Genomic DNA, 18,174 nt, shown 5'->3' with positions numbered 1-18,174 from the left:
GTGGTCAAACAGTTCGAGGGACTCCTCAGGAGGGCATGGTGGGGCTAGGGAAGGAGTCACTGATGCCATTGAGCCGAGGGAAGAGGCCGCGTTGGCAGCTGCTTGCCAAAGTACCCTGAGCATTAGTGAGAGAGGATGAGGAGGATGAGGACCACTTGGTCATCCACTCGACAAAGTGTTCCGCATGTTGCGTCTCAACACGGCCAGCTGCCGAAAAAAAGGCCAAGCGTGTCCCACGGCCATGTGCTGATGAGGATGTACCGTCTCCATGACCAGCACTGTTGCCTCTAGACACAGAGCCTGCTTGCCCTCTTTTATTGGCTTGTGACTGTCTGCCTCTCCTTGTTGGCCTTCCAGACATACTAATGGCCTGCAGTGAGATGTAGCTGCACTAAGCTATATATATATATATATATATATATATATATATATATATATATATATATATATATGACACTGCAGCTAGCAAAATCAACTGCCTGCCTGTAGTATGAGAACACCACCAATCTTCTACAAGCAGCTTTAGATGAACACTGTGCAGAGGACGCACTACACCAACGTTAAAATAATGTAGCTGCCTGCGGTAGCGATAGGATCAGGAAAACACCACCAACCTTCTACAGGTAGCTTTAGCTGAACACTGTGCAGAGGTCGCACTAGACTAACGTGTAAATAATGTAGCTGCCTGCGGTAGTGATAGGATCAGGAAAACACCACCAACCTTCTACAAGTAGCTTTAGCTGAACACTGTGCAGAGGTCGCACTACACTAACTTGTAGCTTTAGCTGAACACTGTTCAGAAGACGCACTACACTAACTTGTAGCTTTAGCTGAACACTGTGCAGAGGTCGCACTACACTAACTTGTAGCTTTAGCTGAACACTGTGAGGAGGACACACTACACTAACTTTTAGCTTTAGCTGAACACTGTGCACTACACTAACTTGTAGCTTTAGCTGAACAGTGTTCAGAGGACGCACTACACTAACTTGTAGCTTTAGCTGAACACTGTGAGGAGGACGCACTACACTAACTTGTAGCTTTAGCTGAACACTGTGCACTACACTAACTTGTAGCTTTAGCTGAACACTGTGAGGAGGACGCACTACACTAACTTGTAGTTTTAGCTGAACACTGTGAGGAGGACGCACTACACTAACTTGTAGCTTTAGCTGAACACTGTGAGGAGGACGCACTACACTAACTTGTAGCTTTAGCTGAACACTGTGCAGAGGTCGCACTAAACTAACTTGTAGCTTTAGCTGAACACTGTGAGGAGGACGCACTACACTAACTGTAAATAGTCTAGCTGCCTGACTGTGGTACTAATAGGATCAGAAGAACACCAACAATTTTCTTCAGGTAGCTGTAAATACTGTAACAACGCAAGCCTGCCTGTCAGTAGGAAGATAATAACAGGAACGTATCTAGCTAAACTGAATACAGTGTGTGTGTGTATATATATAACACTGTGCACTACACTAACTTGTAGCTTTAGCTGAACACTGTGAGGAGGACGCACTACACTAACTTGTAGCTTTAGCTGAACACTGTGAGGAGGACGCACTACACTAACTTGTAGCTTTAGCTGAACACTGTTCAGAAGACGCACTACACTAACTTGTAGCTTTAGCTGAACACTGTGCAGAGGTCGCACTACACTAACTTGTAGCTTTAGCTGAACACTGTGAGGAGGACACACTACACTAACTTTTAGCTTTAGCTGAACACTGTGCACTACACTAACTTGTAGCTTTAGCTGAACAGTGTTCAGAGGACGCACTACACTAACTTGTAGCTTTAGCTGAACACTGTGAGGAGGACGCACTACACTAACTTGTAGCTTTAGCTGAACACTGTGCACTACACTAACTTGTAGCTTTAGCTGAACACTGTGAGGAGGACGCACTACACTAACTTGTAGCTTTAGCTGAACACTGTGAGGAGGACGCACTACACTAACTTGTAGCTTTAGCTGAACACTGTTCAGAAGACGCACTACACTAACTTGTAGCTTTAGCTGAACACTGTGCAGAGGTCGCACTACACTAACTTGTAGCTTTAGCTGAACACTGTGAGGAGGACACACTACACTAACTTTTAGCTTTAGCTGAACACTGTGCACTACACTAACTTGTAGCTTTAGCTGAACAGTGTTCAGAGGACGCACTACACTAACTTGTAGCTTTAGCTGAACACTGTGAGGAGGACGCACTACACTAACTTGTAGCTTTAGCTGAACACTGTGAGGAGGACGCACTACACTAACTTGTAGCTTTAGCTGAACACTGTGAGGAGGACGCACTACACTAACTTGTAGCTTTAGCTGAACACTGTGAGGAGGACGCACTACACTAACTTGTAGCTTTAGCTGAACACTGTGCAGAGGTCGCACTAAACTAACTTGTAGCTTTAGCTGAACACTGTGAGGAGGACGCACTACACTAACTGTAAATAGTCTAGCTGCCTGACTGTGGTACTAATAGGATCAGAAGAACACCAACAATTTTCTTCAGGTAGCTGTAAATACTGTAACAACGCAAGCCTGCCTGTCAGTAGGAAGATAATAACAGGAACGTATCTAGCTAAACTGAATACAGTGTGTGTGTGTATATATATATATATATATATATATATATATATATATATATATATATATATATATACATACATATACACACACACACACACACACAACACCTGGGATGCATATATATACACAATACACTGAAAGTGCAGCTAACTGACTGACTGTCCTGCCTAATCTATCTAACTTAAATCAAATGACACTGTCTCTCTGTCTCTCAACGCCGGTACACACTACACAGGGCCGCCGTGCAGGCAGCCTTATATAGTGTGGGGCGTGTACAAAACCCCCTGAGCCATAATTGGCCAAAGCCACCGTGGCTTTGGCCAATTACAGCTCTCTCTACAGACGGCGCTGCGATTGGCCAAGCATGCTTGGCCAATCATCAGCCAGCAATGCACTGCAATGCCGCAGTGAATTATGGGCCGTGACGTGTCACACGAATTTGGCGCGAACGGCCATATCGTTCGCAATTCGGCGAACGGGCGAACAGACAACGTTTGAGTCAAACATCAGTTCGACTCGAACACGAAGCTCATCCCTAATTGACAAATTATGGAATACAGTATATACTGGATTTTTATATACTTTATTTATATATATTTATTTACACAGTAGTAATGGCAGCGATCAGCCACTTATAGCGGGACTGCAATAGTGCACTGTCACTGTACTAATGACAATGGGCAGGAAGGTGTCAACATCTAGGGCAATCAAGGAGTTAAATGTGTGCCTAACAAATGTTTGTGTGTACAGTGTGCCGATTTTACTGGGTATCTAGTTGTTTTCACTCCCTGCTTAGCGGGGAATGAACAAACAAGATCTCCTGTCACTGAACACAGCTCTGTGTTGTTTACATTCACAGAACTGTGCTTGAGGAAGCTCAGAGCTGATCGCCAGGTGCCAGCAGGCCATTATTGACCAGGACTCTGATCAGCATGGGTGGTGCTCTGCCTTAGCACAGCACATGCCCATACTATTTACTGTATGTGATCCAGCGCAGGGAGGCCGCTTTACATCCTTGTGATGTGGTCAGAAAGCGGATAGGCTAGCCAGGGAAACCACAATGCACAGTGGATGATCCTCCATCCAGCATGCTTGGAAGAGTTTTTAGTGGCCCTAGACTGTCAAACAAAGCGACAACTCGAGTAGGCATAAAGAGGCAAGTATAAACAGTCTTCTCTTGCAGGCTCCCTTTTTTTTTTCTTTTTTTTTTTTTTTTTATTTATTAATTTATTTTTTATGAAAAGATTTCTCAGGCAACAGAAACACTTTAATATAGTGTATTAGTACTGTAACTGTTTAAAAATATATTCAGATATTATCTTTCTACACTTGCGCAGGGGCCATGCTAATCTCTGTTTCATTCCAATTTTAGTAAATGTCCTGCCGAAGCGAGGTCACCTTTCTACACTTGCATAGCCAAGATCAGTTGAATGTTTTTACTGTAAGCCAATCTGACTTTTTTTTTTACGTAACTTTGAATCTAAGCAGTATAATTATGACTCATAATCCAGTAATTAATGATATGCAAAGCTGCAAAAAAAAAAAAGTTCATTTGTAAATTCACCTTTTCAGAAAAAAATTAAAAGGTGACCTAACATCCTACAATGGGAAAAAAAAATTGCAATGGACCACAAACGCTCCAGGACTTTTCAGGTGCAGAAACGCCACCCCCACATGTGTCCCCACTCACCAAATGGCGATGACCCCCAGCTTTGCAGTCTGGTGATCACTTTAGGTTTATGTAATTGTATCCAGAGAAGCTCAGGAGTGGTGTTGTGCACATCAGATCAAAGGATTTCTTGTTGGAATTTCTCAGCAGAATCACCAGGCACCAAAAAAGGATAAAAAAATGGAACTATAAGTGAAACGTACCATTTGAAAGGGGATTTATTCCATATACAAATGGGTACTTACAAAATAGTTGATAAAAACAGGCATGTAAAGGGATTAGAGATGGATCCGGGCGCTGCTCATGGCGTGCGTTCCAGAAACCACGAAATGCGTTCCAAGGAGCAGGAAATGACGTCGGTGCCACCGGAAATACGTCAACATGTTTCGCCAACCTACAGTGTGTTATCAAAGACCTAATTCCTGGCTCACTCGACCGTCTTAAATAGAGGAAAGAAGGAAACATCCCTCATCCCTCCCATGTGGATGGACTAATCACCATCCACATGGGAACCATGCTGATGAAATGAAAAAAGGTCACTCTCACAGGCAGAGCACAGCCGCTGGGAGAGACCAAATAAGTGCAAAAAGCAATCTGCAAAAACGATTCCAAGGACTAAAGACGTCATTTCAGCTAAACCATGGAACTTACTGGGAATACATTTACATGCAAAATGAAATGAATATACATACAAGCTGAAAAAAGAAATATAAAAGGAAAAACTAATATTGAAAATGAAAATAAAATAAAAATAAGAATAAAATACAAATAGAGAAAAAAAGAGAAAAATAGAAAAAAAATAAATAAAAATAAATAAAAATAATAATAAAAATAAACATTAAAAATAAATATAAATAAAATAAAAATAAAAAATGAAAAAAAAAAAAAAGAAAAAAATGAAAATGGAAAGAAATAAGAAAAATACAATAGATAAAACGCACTATATTGTTCTAAAAATTTGACAGGAAACAGTTCAGATCCAATTCAATGTTTAACCCATGGGGGCTCATCGTTTTTCAACAATGGATCCACTGGGTCTCATTACGAGAAATAGCTCCCTTGAGGTTACCTCCTCTCCAATGCCCCAACCTCAAGCGAGCTATTTCTCATAATGAGACCCAGTGGATCCATCGTTTAAAAACGATGAGCCCCCGTGGGTTAAACATTGAATTGGATCTGAACTGTTTCCTGTCGAATTTGTAGAACAATATAGTGCTTTTTATCCATTGTATTTTTCTTTTTTCTTTCCATTTTCATTTTTTTTTATTTTATTTTCATTTTTTTTTATTTTATTTATATTCTTCTTATTATTTTTATTATTATTTTTTTTTCTATTTTTCTTTATTTGTATTTTATTCTTATTTTTATTTTAATTTTTATTTTTAGTTTTATTTAATTTTAATTTTCAATATTAGTTTTTCCTTTAATACTTCTTTTTTCGGCTATGTATATTAATTTCATTTTGCATGTAAATGTATTCCCAGTGAGCTCCATGGTTTAGCCAAAATGACGTCTTTAGTCCTTGGAATCGTTTTTGCAGATTGCTATTTGCACTTTTTTGGTCTCTCCCAGCGGCTGTGCTCTGCCTGTGGGAGTGACCTTTTTTTCATTTCATCAGCATGGTTCCCATGTGGATGGTGATTAGTCCTCTGTGTGAGGGATGTTTCCTTCTTTCCTCTATTTAAGACGGTCGAGTGGGCCGGGAATTAGGTCTTTGATAACGCCCTGTAGGTTGGCGAAACATGTTGACGTATTTCCGGTGGCGCTGAGGTCATTTCCTGCTCCTTGGAACCTATTTCCTGGTTTCTGGAGCGCACGCCGTGAGCAGCGCCCGGATCCATCTCTAATCCCTTTACATGCCTGTTTTTATCAACTACTTTGTAAGTACCCATTTGTATATGGAATAAATCCCCTTTCAAACGGTACTTTTCACTAATAGTTCCATTTTTTTATCCTTTTTTGGTGCCTGGTGATTTTGCTGAGAAATTCCAACAAGAAATCCTTTGATCTGATGTGCACAACACCACTCCTGAGCTTCTCTGGATACCATTACATAAGCCTGAAGTGACCCCCAGACTGCAAAGCTGGGGGTCATCGCCATTTGGTGAGTGGGGACACATGTGGGGGTGGCGTTTCTGCACCTGAAAAGTCCTGGAGCGTCTGTAGTCCATTGCACTTTAAAAGTTTTTTTTTTTTTCCCATTGCGGATCAGAACATTCAGCACATTTATTTGGACTTTATTTACATGTTTTTTGCTTTGTATATTCACATCTGCACTCATCTACATTTGGTTAGACATGTTTAACCACCTCAATACTGGGCACTTTCGCCCCCTTCCTTCCCAGACCAATTTTCAGCTTTCAGTGCTCTCGCACTTTTAATGACAATTACTCAGTCATGCTACACTGTACCCAAATGAAATTTTTATCATTTTGTTCACACAAATAGAGCTTTCTTTTGGTGGTATTTATTCACGAATCCATTTTTTTTTTTTTGCGATATAAGCGCAAAAAGAGCAGAAATTTGGGAAAAAAACAATGTTTTTCTTCTTTCTGTTTTAAAAGAAATCCAATAAAATCGAATTTTGGCATAAATTTAAGCCAAAATGTATTCTGCTACATGTTTTTGATAAAAAAAATCCCGTTAAGTGTATAATAATTGGGTTGTGTGATCACGGACATATGTACGCAAATGATCATGTACAGATGTATGTAGGTGATCACGGACATATGTGTGCAGATAATCATTGGGACATGTGATTTTAGTGGGGACATATGTGGTGGACAGCTTTTTTTATTATTTGAGGACATGTGTTTTGGGGACATGTGTTTTGGGGACATTGTGTGGGGACATGTGTGTGTTTTACATTGTGTGGGGACATGTGTGTTGACACTAGGTTGGTGATCAAACAGCTCATACTCACTGATCATCGGCTGCAGAGATCCCCTCTCCTCTCCTCAGCGACAACTTCCGTGTAAGGAGAGGAGAGCTGATCGCCTAGCAACCGGCTGTGTTTACATCACATGACGAATGCGTTTGGACACGGCCGTCATGTGATCAGGAGGGCCAATCACAGAGCCCTCCTGCCGATTGGAGATGCGCTGTGTCACACGAGCGCATCGGGATTGTGCCACTACGCAGGCACGCGCGCGCGCGATCCCGCTCCTTTTGAGGGACGTTCCTGAACGTCCACTCAGGAGGAGAGAGCGCCCACCCGGCCATTTATGTACATTGGCGGGGTGGGAAGTAGTTAATAACATTTGCGAGCGCCATATTTTTATAATTTTACATTTCTAGTGAGTAGCACTGTGTGTGGCAGCTGCTTTAGTTTTCTTTTTCACTGTTTTTTCACCATTCAGCGCGAGTTTCAATTTGATATTATTCACTAACATCCTACACCCTCCCGGTCCCTGCTGTACTTACCTCTGTGGGTGATGAGCTGTCAGTGTCCATGCAGTCGTGTAGTGATTCGGGGATTTACAATCAAAGTAAACTGAGACAAAGGGGGCAGACTAAATGCAGTATGAGAAGGCATCAATGGTAAACTTAAAAACAATTGGCCACCCACATGACTGAAGAAAACAGCAAGCACATGTAAGGCCAATCCTTGGAAGCCTTCACCCTGATCTACATCAAACACTCCAGAGAGCAGCACTATGAGTATGTAAATGATGCAGCTGTTTAAAGGCATAAACTGCCAGATAACCCAGGAGAGCAGTACAGCTGCAGAAAAGCCTCAGGAATTAATTTACACGTGGTGGGAGAGCTAGTGTGGGCATGGCTACATGTCTTGGAGGTCCTCCTTGTTTCTCCAGTGAAATCCCCACTCTTCTCTCCCTTCTTTCTGGACTACCAGGATGGATCACAGCGATTCTGATTGGTCAGCATCATCACAGAGAATCCCACTGATCTAGACCAGAGGGCATGCAGAAAGAAGGGGGAGAAGAGCAGGGACTGGGATGATTGGGGGGGGGGGGGGGGGAGCGTAGGGTATTAGTTCACCTTTTCATTTTATTCTGAACAGGTGAACTAACCCCTTAAGTAACTTTGCAGATGTTATGGTCCTTGTTCTCGAACATCTGGCATTTGTCCACCCTTGTGTACATGCATGGCAAATGTTTAGGAGGGTCCTACGGGGTTTATTAATCACAAGACTGCCTGAACAGAATTACAAATATTTTAATTCTGATAGCAGATTGGCGGCCTCTCAGAAGGGGCCACGCAGCAGTCGTGATCTGTCCACCAGGCACAGTTGATGACTGATCACTATACCTGTACCACCTATTCCAGCAGATCACATGACAATTGTAAACAATGGATGGCTTCCTTTCATGCCATCCATTGTGTACACCTGTGTTGCTAGCTGTGATTGGTCACAGTGATCACATGGTACAGGCACCATCTGTACCATGTTAATAGATTTAGGCCAATCACAGCTAATCACAACAAAAGGCACCGAATGGCTCAGTTTAATTCAGTAAAAATGATTGCTTATACCAATGAAATTCATTGAAATTAGAAATCATAATGTGTAAAAAAAACAAATCCTGATCACTTCCTCAGAGTAGTACAATGTTACTATGGTAACACTTCCTTGCTCTGGTCACACCGTGTTAAAATAAATCGTAAAAAAATATTGAAAAAAAAAATGATACACACATAATGCTGTACTGCACTGGTGACAATATGTAAAAAAAAAAAAAAATTCTTTTACTTACTTTTTTTTTTCTAAAAAAGTGTGACAAAAAACTACAACTTCAAAAAACTTGCCATGCCTCCTAACCACTTGACGACCCCTGCACGCCGATATACATCGGCAGAATGGCACGGGTGCGCAAATGGGCGTACCTGTACTCCCCTCGCTCCCGCGGGCAGCGCTCCCCCCCAAGCGTGCAGCGGTCGGATTCGTTACAGAACCGATCAGTCCTCAGGTCCAGGCCAATGATTTCTGGCCTGGACCTGCTGATCGGTTCTGGCAAATGAAAATGCTTCCCCTGCCTGTAAGTGTAAACACAGGCAGGGGAAGTGATGTCATCTCCCTCTGAAATTCTTTTCGGTTCCAGAGAGAAGACGTCTAAACGTGAGTTGCATAACACTACACTAACACCAGTACACATAGGTACACTTGTCACCGCCAGGTCGCCCCCCCAATTAACCCCTTCACTCCCTGTCGCTGTGTCACCAATTGCAGTTGTCAGATTTTTCACTGATCACTGCATTGGTGTCATTTGTGACTGTAATAAGTGTTAGGGCAGTTAGTAGTAGGCCCAAGTAGGTCTTGGGTACCCCCCAATAAAGGTTTAACCCCATAATCGCCCCCAGTTAACCCTTTCACCCCCTGTCATCAGTGTCACCAATAGATCTTTTTTCTGATCGCTGTATTAGTGTCACGGGTTAGCCAGTTAGTTGATTTGTTTAACTGTCAGGTTTTTATAGCGTCAGGTACCCCCATATACTACCTAATAAAGGTGTTAACCCCCTGATTGCCCCCTAGTTAACCCTTTCACCCCCTGTCACCAGTGATCACTATGTGTTACGGGTGACGCTGGTTAGTTTTTTATAGCGTCAGGGCACCCGCCATATATTACCCAATAAATTTAACCCCCTGATTGTCCCGGCAGGTGACATCAAGTTTTAGCGTCAGTTAGGATCCGCGTTGCCCCAGGCAGCGTCAGATTAGTGCCAGTAGTGCTAACACCCATACACCTCCCTTGGTAGTATAGTGTCTGAACGGATCAATATCTGATCTGATCAGATCTATACTAGCCTCCCCAGTAGTTTAGGGTTCCCAAAAATGCAGCGTTAGTTTGATCAGCCCAGATACCTGCTAGCACCTACGTTTAACCCCTCCGCCCAGCCCACCCCACCCAAGTGCAGTATCAATTGATCACTGTCACTTACAAAAACACAACACACATAACTGCAGCGTTCGCAGAGTCAGGCCTGATCCCTGCGAACGCTAACTTTTTTTTGGTAGCGTTTGAAGCAGTCGCTGACAGTCAGGTGCTCTTTTTTCCTGTCTCACTAGTTAATTTAATTCAGTAAATTTAGAGGCCAAAATGTCCAATCGAAGGTACACCAGTGAAGAGGCCTACATGTTTCTGAGCATGACAGGTGAGAGTGAAGAGGAAGTCTAGACAGCACCGGCACCCTGACAGATAGCTCTGACGACGAAGTAGTGGTCCCTGCCATTCTTCTGCTGTTGTTGAGGTGCAAGAACCACAGGGCTCTCGTATGGAGCAGAGAGCCAGTACTAGTGACGTTCATCCTTCTGGTGAGCTGGCAAGCACCAGTGGCCTAGTACACCCCGGTCGTAGTCAAACCAGCACTGCAGTATCACGTGGTGACGTTGCGAGTCCCATAAGTGCAGTTCAAGCTGGTGTGGTGGCTAGCACAAGTAGAGTCCCGCAGCCACCAAGAAGACAAAGATAGGCCCGTCAAGCCCATAGTGCCCTTCCTGCTGCATTTGCCAATCCTAATTGGGGGCCCACTACTTCTACAGCACCTGTACTTCCCCCATTCACTGGCCAACCCGGAATTCAGGTGGAAACAGTTGATTTTACAGTTGATTTTACGTCACTTGATTTTTATTTGCTGTTTTTCACAGAAGATCTCTATAGATCTGTTGTTGACCAAAGCAATTTGTATGCTGGTAAATTCATCGCCGCTAATCCCCATTTGACCCTTGCCAGAGATTGGAAACCTATTACGGTTTCCGATTTTTAAGAACTTTCTGGGCCTATCCCTCCTCATGGGCATAACTAAAGAGTGAGTTGCATTCATATTGGTCCACTGACCCAATTCATCATATGCCTGTTTTCTCTGCCTCCATGGCCAGGGTTAGATACGAGCAGATTGTGCGGTTCATGCATTTTAATGACAATGAACTCTGTCGTCTTCAGGGTGACCCTGAATACAATCGGCTCCACAAAATTCGGCCCCTCGTAAACCACTTCAACCAACAGTTTGCAGCCTTGTTTACTCCTGATCGAGTTGTCTGCATTGATGAGTCCCTGATTACATTTTCTAGCCGATTGTCTTTCAAACAGTATCTTCCCAGCAAGCGTGCCAGATATGGGGTCAAGATGTATATGCTCTGTGACAGGGCCACAGGCTATACATATAGTTTTATGGTTTACGAGGGAAAAGATAGTCACGTGGAGCCGAAGAACTGCCCAGACTACATAGGGAGCGCTGGTAAGATTGTGTGGGACTTGGTGTCCCCCTTATTCGGAAAGGGGTACCACTTGTACGTGGACAATTATTACATAAGCGTGCCACTTTTTAGTCACTTGTTTGATCATGGAATTGGCGCATGTGGCACTGTGTGATCTAATCGCCGGGGCTTACTCCAGCGGCTTGTCGATTCCCGTCTTAGGCTGGGGGAGAGAGCCTGCTTGTGAAGTAATAATTTGCTCGCAGTGAAGTGGAGGGATAATCGGTTTTCGTTCTGTCCTCCCTTCACGCAGACAGGACAATCCAAGTTCAAATGGCGACTGGTGTTGTGGAGAAACCCCTCTGTGTCCACGAATACAATCTTAATATGGGAGGGGTGGACCTCAATGACCAGTTGATGGCGCCGTACTTAATTGCCCATAAGGCCAAACGCTGGTATAAAAAAGTGTCTGTATACTTATTCCAATTGGCTCTGCTGAACACTTATGTGCTATACAACGCGTCAGGACGAACTGGATCCTTCCTTTAATTCCAGGAAGAGATCGTCACAGCCCTTCTGTTTCCAGACGGTGCTGTGCCCCACCTTTCCAATGGAAATGCAGTAAGCCGGCTGCATGAGGGCATTTTCCGTATGTCCTCCCTGGTACCCCTACCCAACGATCACCCCAAAGAAAATGTTGTGTCTGTAGGAAACTCGGATATAGGCTTGACACCCGCTATTATTGTCCCTCCTGTCCTGAACAACCTGGTCTTTTCATCAGCGAATGTTTTGAATGCTACCACACACTAGTGGAGTATTAGTGTAGGGTACAGCACTGCACAGACTAGGACACACTTTCACAGGGTCTCCAAAGATGCCATTGCATTTTGAGAGACCCGAATCTGGAACCGAACCATTATAGTTACAGTTACAAATAAAATTGTAAATATATATATATATATACATACATACATACATACATACACAGTGGGGACGGAATGTATTCAGGTCCCCTTAAATTTTTCACTCTTTGTTATATGCAGCCATTTGCTAAAATCATTTAAGTTCATTTTTTTCCTCATTAATGTACACACAGCACCCCATATTGACAGAAAAACACAGAATTGTTGACATTTTTGCAGATTTATTAAAAAAGAAAAACTGAAATATCACATGGTCCTAAGTATTCAGACCCTTTGCTCAGTATTTAGTAGAAGCACACTTTTGATCTTATACAGCCATGAGTCTTTTTGGGAAAGATGCAACAAGTTTTTCACACCTGGATTTGGGGATCCTCTGCCATTCCTCCTTGCAGATCCTCTCCAGTTCTGTCAGGTTGGATGGTAAACGTTGGTGGACAGCCATTTTTAGGTCTCTCCAGAGATGCTCAATTGGGTTTAAGTCAGGGCTCTGGCTGGGCCATTCGAGAACAGTCACAGAGTTGTTGTGAAGCCACTCCATTATTTTAGCTGTGTGCTTAGGGTCATTGTCTTGTTGGAAGGTAAACCTTCGGCCCAGTCTGAGGTCCTGAGCACTCTGGAGAAGGTTTTCGTCCAGGATATCCCTGTACTTGGCCGCATTCATCTTTCCCTCGTTTGCAACCAGTCGTCCTGTCCCTGCATCTGAAAAACACCCTCACAGCATGATGCTGCCACCACCATGCTTCACTGTTGGGACTGTATTGGACAGGTGATGAGCAGTGCCTGATTTTCTCCACACATACCGCTTAGAATTAAGGCCAAAAAGTTCTATCTTGGTCTCATCAGACCAGAGAATCTTATTTCTCACCATCTTGGAGTCCTTCAGGTGTTTTTTAGCAAACTCCATGCAGGCTTTCATGTGTCTTGCACTGAGAGGCTTCCGTCGGGCCACTCTGCCATAAAGCCCCGACTGGTGGAGGGCTGCAGTGATGGTTGACTTTCTACAACTTTCTCCCATCTCCCGACTGCATCTCTGGAGCTCAGCCACAGTGATCTTTGGGTTCTTCTTTACCTCTCGGCTCTTCTCCCCCCGATTCCTCAGTTTGGCCGGACGTCCAGCTCTAGGAAGGGTTCTGGTCGTCCCAAATGTCTTCCATTTAAGGATTATGGAGGCCACTGTGCTCTTAAGAACCTTAAGTGCAGCAGAAATTTTTTTGTAACCTTGGCCAGATCTGTGCCTTGCCACAATTCTGTCTCTGAGCTCTTCGGGCAGTTCCTTTGACCTCATGATTCTCATTTGCTCTGACATGCACTGTGAGCTGTAAGGTCTTTTATAGACAGATGTGTGGCTTTCCTAATCAAGTCCAATCAGTATAATCAAACACAGCTGGACTCAAATGAAGGCGTAGAACCATCTGAAGGATGATCAGAAGAAATGGACAGCACCTGAGTTAAATATGAGTGTCACAGCAAAGGGTCTGAATACTTAGGACCATGTGATATTTCAGTTTTTCTTTTTTAATAAATCTGCAAAAATGTCAACAATTCTGTGTTTTTCTGTCAATATGGGGTGCTGTGTGTACATTAATGAGGAAAAAAAATGAACTTAAATGATTTTAGCAAATGGCTGCAATATAACAAAGAGTGAAAAATTTAAGGGGGTCTGAATACTTTCCGTCCCCACTGTATAATATAATATAATCTAAAATAAAGCCAAAAATCAATGCAATCACGAGATTGCAGACGCGGCGCTTCATTGGTGGGGTTTGGAGCTGCTTTCCAGTGCAATCGATTGCGCCAAGCAGCATCCGCCCGGCACCCGCCGGGTGCTTTGTTCTCAGTGTGAGAACAAAGTCACTTCCGGTGGGCTATAAAAAGATGGCCGCCATTAAGACTAATCCCCTTGTGTTCAGTGGAGAGGGGAGGCCCCTCCCCTCTCCACTGAACACATGGAGAAACCAGGAATTAGCACAGACGCAGCTTGAAGGAGTGCTGTGCTGCCGCTGGGGACACAGGATTTGCTGCTGCAAATGTGAGGAAGACCCTGCTGCTGCAGATGTGAGGAAGACCCTGCTGCTGCAGATGTGAGGAAGACCCTGCTGCTGCAGATGTGAGGAAGACCCTGCTGCTGCAGATGTGAGGAGGACCCTGCTGCAGATGTGAGGAGGACCCTGCTGCAGATGTGAGGAGGACCCTGCTGCTCCGCTGGGGACACAGATGTAAGGAGGGGCTCCGCTAGGGACACAGATGTAAGGAGGGACTCCGCTGACAGGGACACAGATGTAAGGAGGGACTCCACTGACGGGGACACAGATGTAAGGAGGGACTCCGCTGACGGGGACACAGATGTAAGGAGGGACTCCGCTGGGGGTACCTGATCTAAGGAGCGACTCCGCTGGGGGCACCTGATGTAAGGAGGGACTGAAGGGGCGGGGTGAAGGGGCGATTTGCCCCTAACATGAGGGACGGATTTTCCCCATGCTTCGGCATATATTTTTTACTCTTTTTTTGGCACAGATTGTTAATGTTTTATTGTTACCATTGTTTGCTTTTCAGGTACACCATTCAGCTGCAACATTTATGATTTATTTATCTTCACAGCAACAGCGTTTGCTCTCGCGATACGTAAATCAGTGACTCCAGCACTGTAGGAGGTGGATTCAACACCACAGTTAAAAAAAAAAAAAAAAAAACGTGCATGTATGCCCATCATTAGAAGTGGGTGGATGCAGGGTGATATTCTAATGGTGGGCATACCCACCGATCAATATCTTTTTTTCGGTCAGCTCACAGGCTACATGAAAAAAAGGAACATTACAACATATGCCCAACAAGGACCAGCAACGTACTGGTATGTTGCTGGACTTAGAGTGGTTATACCAAAATGATGCCTGAAGGTTTAGGTATCATCTTGGTATCGTCCTTTTCAGACAGCGTTCGGCTTTCATGTAAAAGCAATCCTTGCGGCTAATTAGCCATTAGACTGCTTTTACAAGCAGTGAGAGGGAACCCCCCCCCTCTCCCCACCCCGTTTTCTTGGGCTCTCCTGTCCCACCGGGGAACCTGATAATGCAGCCGGTGGTTCCGCCAGCTGACCATAGAGCTGATCAAAGATCAGAATGGATCCAATCATCTCTATGGCCTAAGAAACTGGAAGCTACGAGCATTTCATGACTTTGGTTTTGCTGGATATAAACAGCGCCATTGGGAAATTGGTAAAGCATCTGATCACACCAATCTTGGTGTGGTCAGATGCTTTGAGGGCAGAGGAAAGATCTAGAGTCTAATAGACCCCAATTTTTTTTAAAAAGAGTACATGTCACTACCTATTGCTATCATAGGGGATATTTACATTCTCTGTGAGAACAATAAAAATGATAAAAGAAAATAAGAGGAACAGTAAAAATAAAATAAAAAAGCAAAGTAAATAATAAAATAGCAGCAAATAGCTTGGGGTGTCTACTTTCCAAAATGTGATCATTTGGGTGGGGTGCTATCTGGGCATTTCATGGCCTCCGAAACTGTGATAGGCAGTGAGGAGTGAAATCAAGGATTTACGCCCTTAGAAAGCTTGAAGGTGGTGCTTGGTTTTCGGGGTCCTGTACGCAACTAGACTGCCAAAAAGCCCCACACATGTGGTATCCCCGTACTCAGGAGAAGCAGCAGAATGTATTTTGGGGTGTAATTTCACATAAGCCAATGGCATGTTTGAGCAATATATCATTTATTGACTACTTTCTGAAAAAAAAATGATTGTCATTTTCCCGAAACTTGTGGCAAAATATAGAATTTTCCATGGACTCAACATGCCTCTTAGCAAATATCTTGGCTGTTTACTTTGCCCATGCCCATGGCATGTTTGAACAATATATCATTTCAGTGACAACTTTGTGCAAAATTTTATTTTATTTTTTTTTTGTCATTTTTTAATCACTTGTGACAAAAAAATTAAATATTCGATGTGCTCAACAAGCCTCTCAGCAGATTCCTTGGGGTGTCTACTTTCCAAAATAGGGTCATTTGGGGGGGGGTTGTACTGCCCTGCCATTTTAGCACCTCAAGAAATCAGACAGTCATAAACTAAAAGCTGCGTAAATTACAGATTATTATCCCCTTAGTAGTAGACGATATAACTTTTGCGCAAACCAATAAATATACGCTTATTGATTTTTTTTTTTTTAAATTTGACATGTGGCTCAATGTTTTTTGGCCTAAATTTATGACTAAAATTGAGTTTATAATATTTTTTTTATAGCAAAAAGTAGAAAACCTCATTTTTTTTCAAAATGTTTGGTCTTTTCTTGTTTATATTGCAAAAAATAAAAATCGCAGAGATAATCAAATACCACCAAAAGAAAGCTCTATTTGTGGGAAAAAAAGGACGCAAATTTCGTTTGGGTACAGCATTGCATGACCGCGCAATTACCAGTTAAAGCAGTGCAGTGCCAAATTGTAAAAAGTGCTCTGGTCAGGAAGAGGGTAAATCCTTCCGAGGCTGAAGTGGTTAATAAATACCTTGGGGTCATTTAGAGTCATTTGGTGGGTATTTGTACTGTCATGGCATTTTCAGGTCTCAAGAAAATAAGGCTGTCAGTACATCAGGATTGATTGATTTTCATATATATATATCTATATATATATATATAGATATATATCTATATATCTATATATATATAGATATATATCTATATATATATATATAGATATATATATATAGAGATATATATATATATATCTATATATATATATATAGATATATAGATATATATCTATATATATATATATACACCATAGTTTGTGGACTCTATAACTTTCCTACAGATTAAATACCTTTGTGTTTTTTCACCAAAGAAATGTAGCAGAATACATTTTGACCTAAATTTATGAAAAAAAGGTTATTTATTTGCAAAATTTTATAACAGAATTTTAAAACTACCGTAAATTGTTTACATTTCTTCAGTTACTTCCTGGTTCCCAGGCCTAGGCAAATCATGTCATACGTCCCAGGAGTCTTCAAAAGGGGGGGAGGGTATTTTTCAGCTAAGCACACCCTTTTGCCTACATGCCTGAGCTAAGGGCAGATGGATTGCAGGAAGGAAATGCCACATAATCTGCCCTTATGCAAGATGGCCATGGCCAGAAATGAAGGTATCATTTGTAGTTAGTTCTTAGGTAGAGGTGATATGCGTATATCTTTTGAGGGAAGCCTATAAATGTTCTTATTTAACAGCCTTAATTTCTCCAAGCAACAACCACAACCTATCCATGCACAACATTCCTAGCACATGTGCCCTTTTATACAGGCGCCATCCAATTCAATCAGCAGGAGATCCATGATCCCTGTACAACAGAACAAATGTCATTTTTGTGTCCTCCATGCCATTTTTTCCCAACATTTTAAGGGTTTATTCACACTAGAGGCAGTGGGACTGTGTTGGGTGGCTATTCTAGTGCAGTCCCACCATATGACAAGGTGCCATATCTGACATCATATTATCAACAGAGATATGCATGGCTGACAATAGAACACTTGTGTTCTGTATTCTGATGTGTTCACATGTGGGTAGGTGCAGCATGGTGCAACAGCAGAAAACACACAGAGACCCAGTGCAGAGAAACAGGAGTATATTGTAACTGAAGATTGGCTATATAGAGCAGGCCCATCGGGAAGGCAACCCAACCGGGAGCACTCACAGCATGTAACTGTGATGTGACAGTAGAAGCTAAGCCCTTCCCCTGCCCAGATGAGAGCCCTGTCCTTACTCTAGCCACATGTGAAATACACTCTAATGCCCCGTACACGGTCGGATTTTCCGACGGAAAATGTGTGATAGGA

At 42.9% G+C, this 18,174-nt stretch overlaps 1 pseudogene; it reads right to left on the bottom strand.

Moving 5' to 3' along the window:
- Positions 1-3,891: 3,891 nt before the first annotated feature.
- LOC141142046 (U6 spliceosomal RNA) lies at positions 3,892-3,989 on the bottom strand (annotated as a pseudogene).
- Between the last annotated feature and the right edge of the window lie 14,185 nt (positions 3,990-18,174).

The sequence above is a fragment of the Aquarana catesbeiana genome, linkage group LG04, assembly GCF_042186555.1.
Source record: "Aquarana catesbeiana isolate 2022-GZ linkage group LG04, ASM4218655v1, whole genome shotgun sequence".
Taxonomy (NCBI): Eukaryota; Metazoa; Chordata; class Amphibia; order Anura; family Ranidae; genus Aquarana; species Aquarana catesbeiana.
This window is presented reverse-complemented; position numbering and strand designations above follow the sequence as displayed.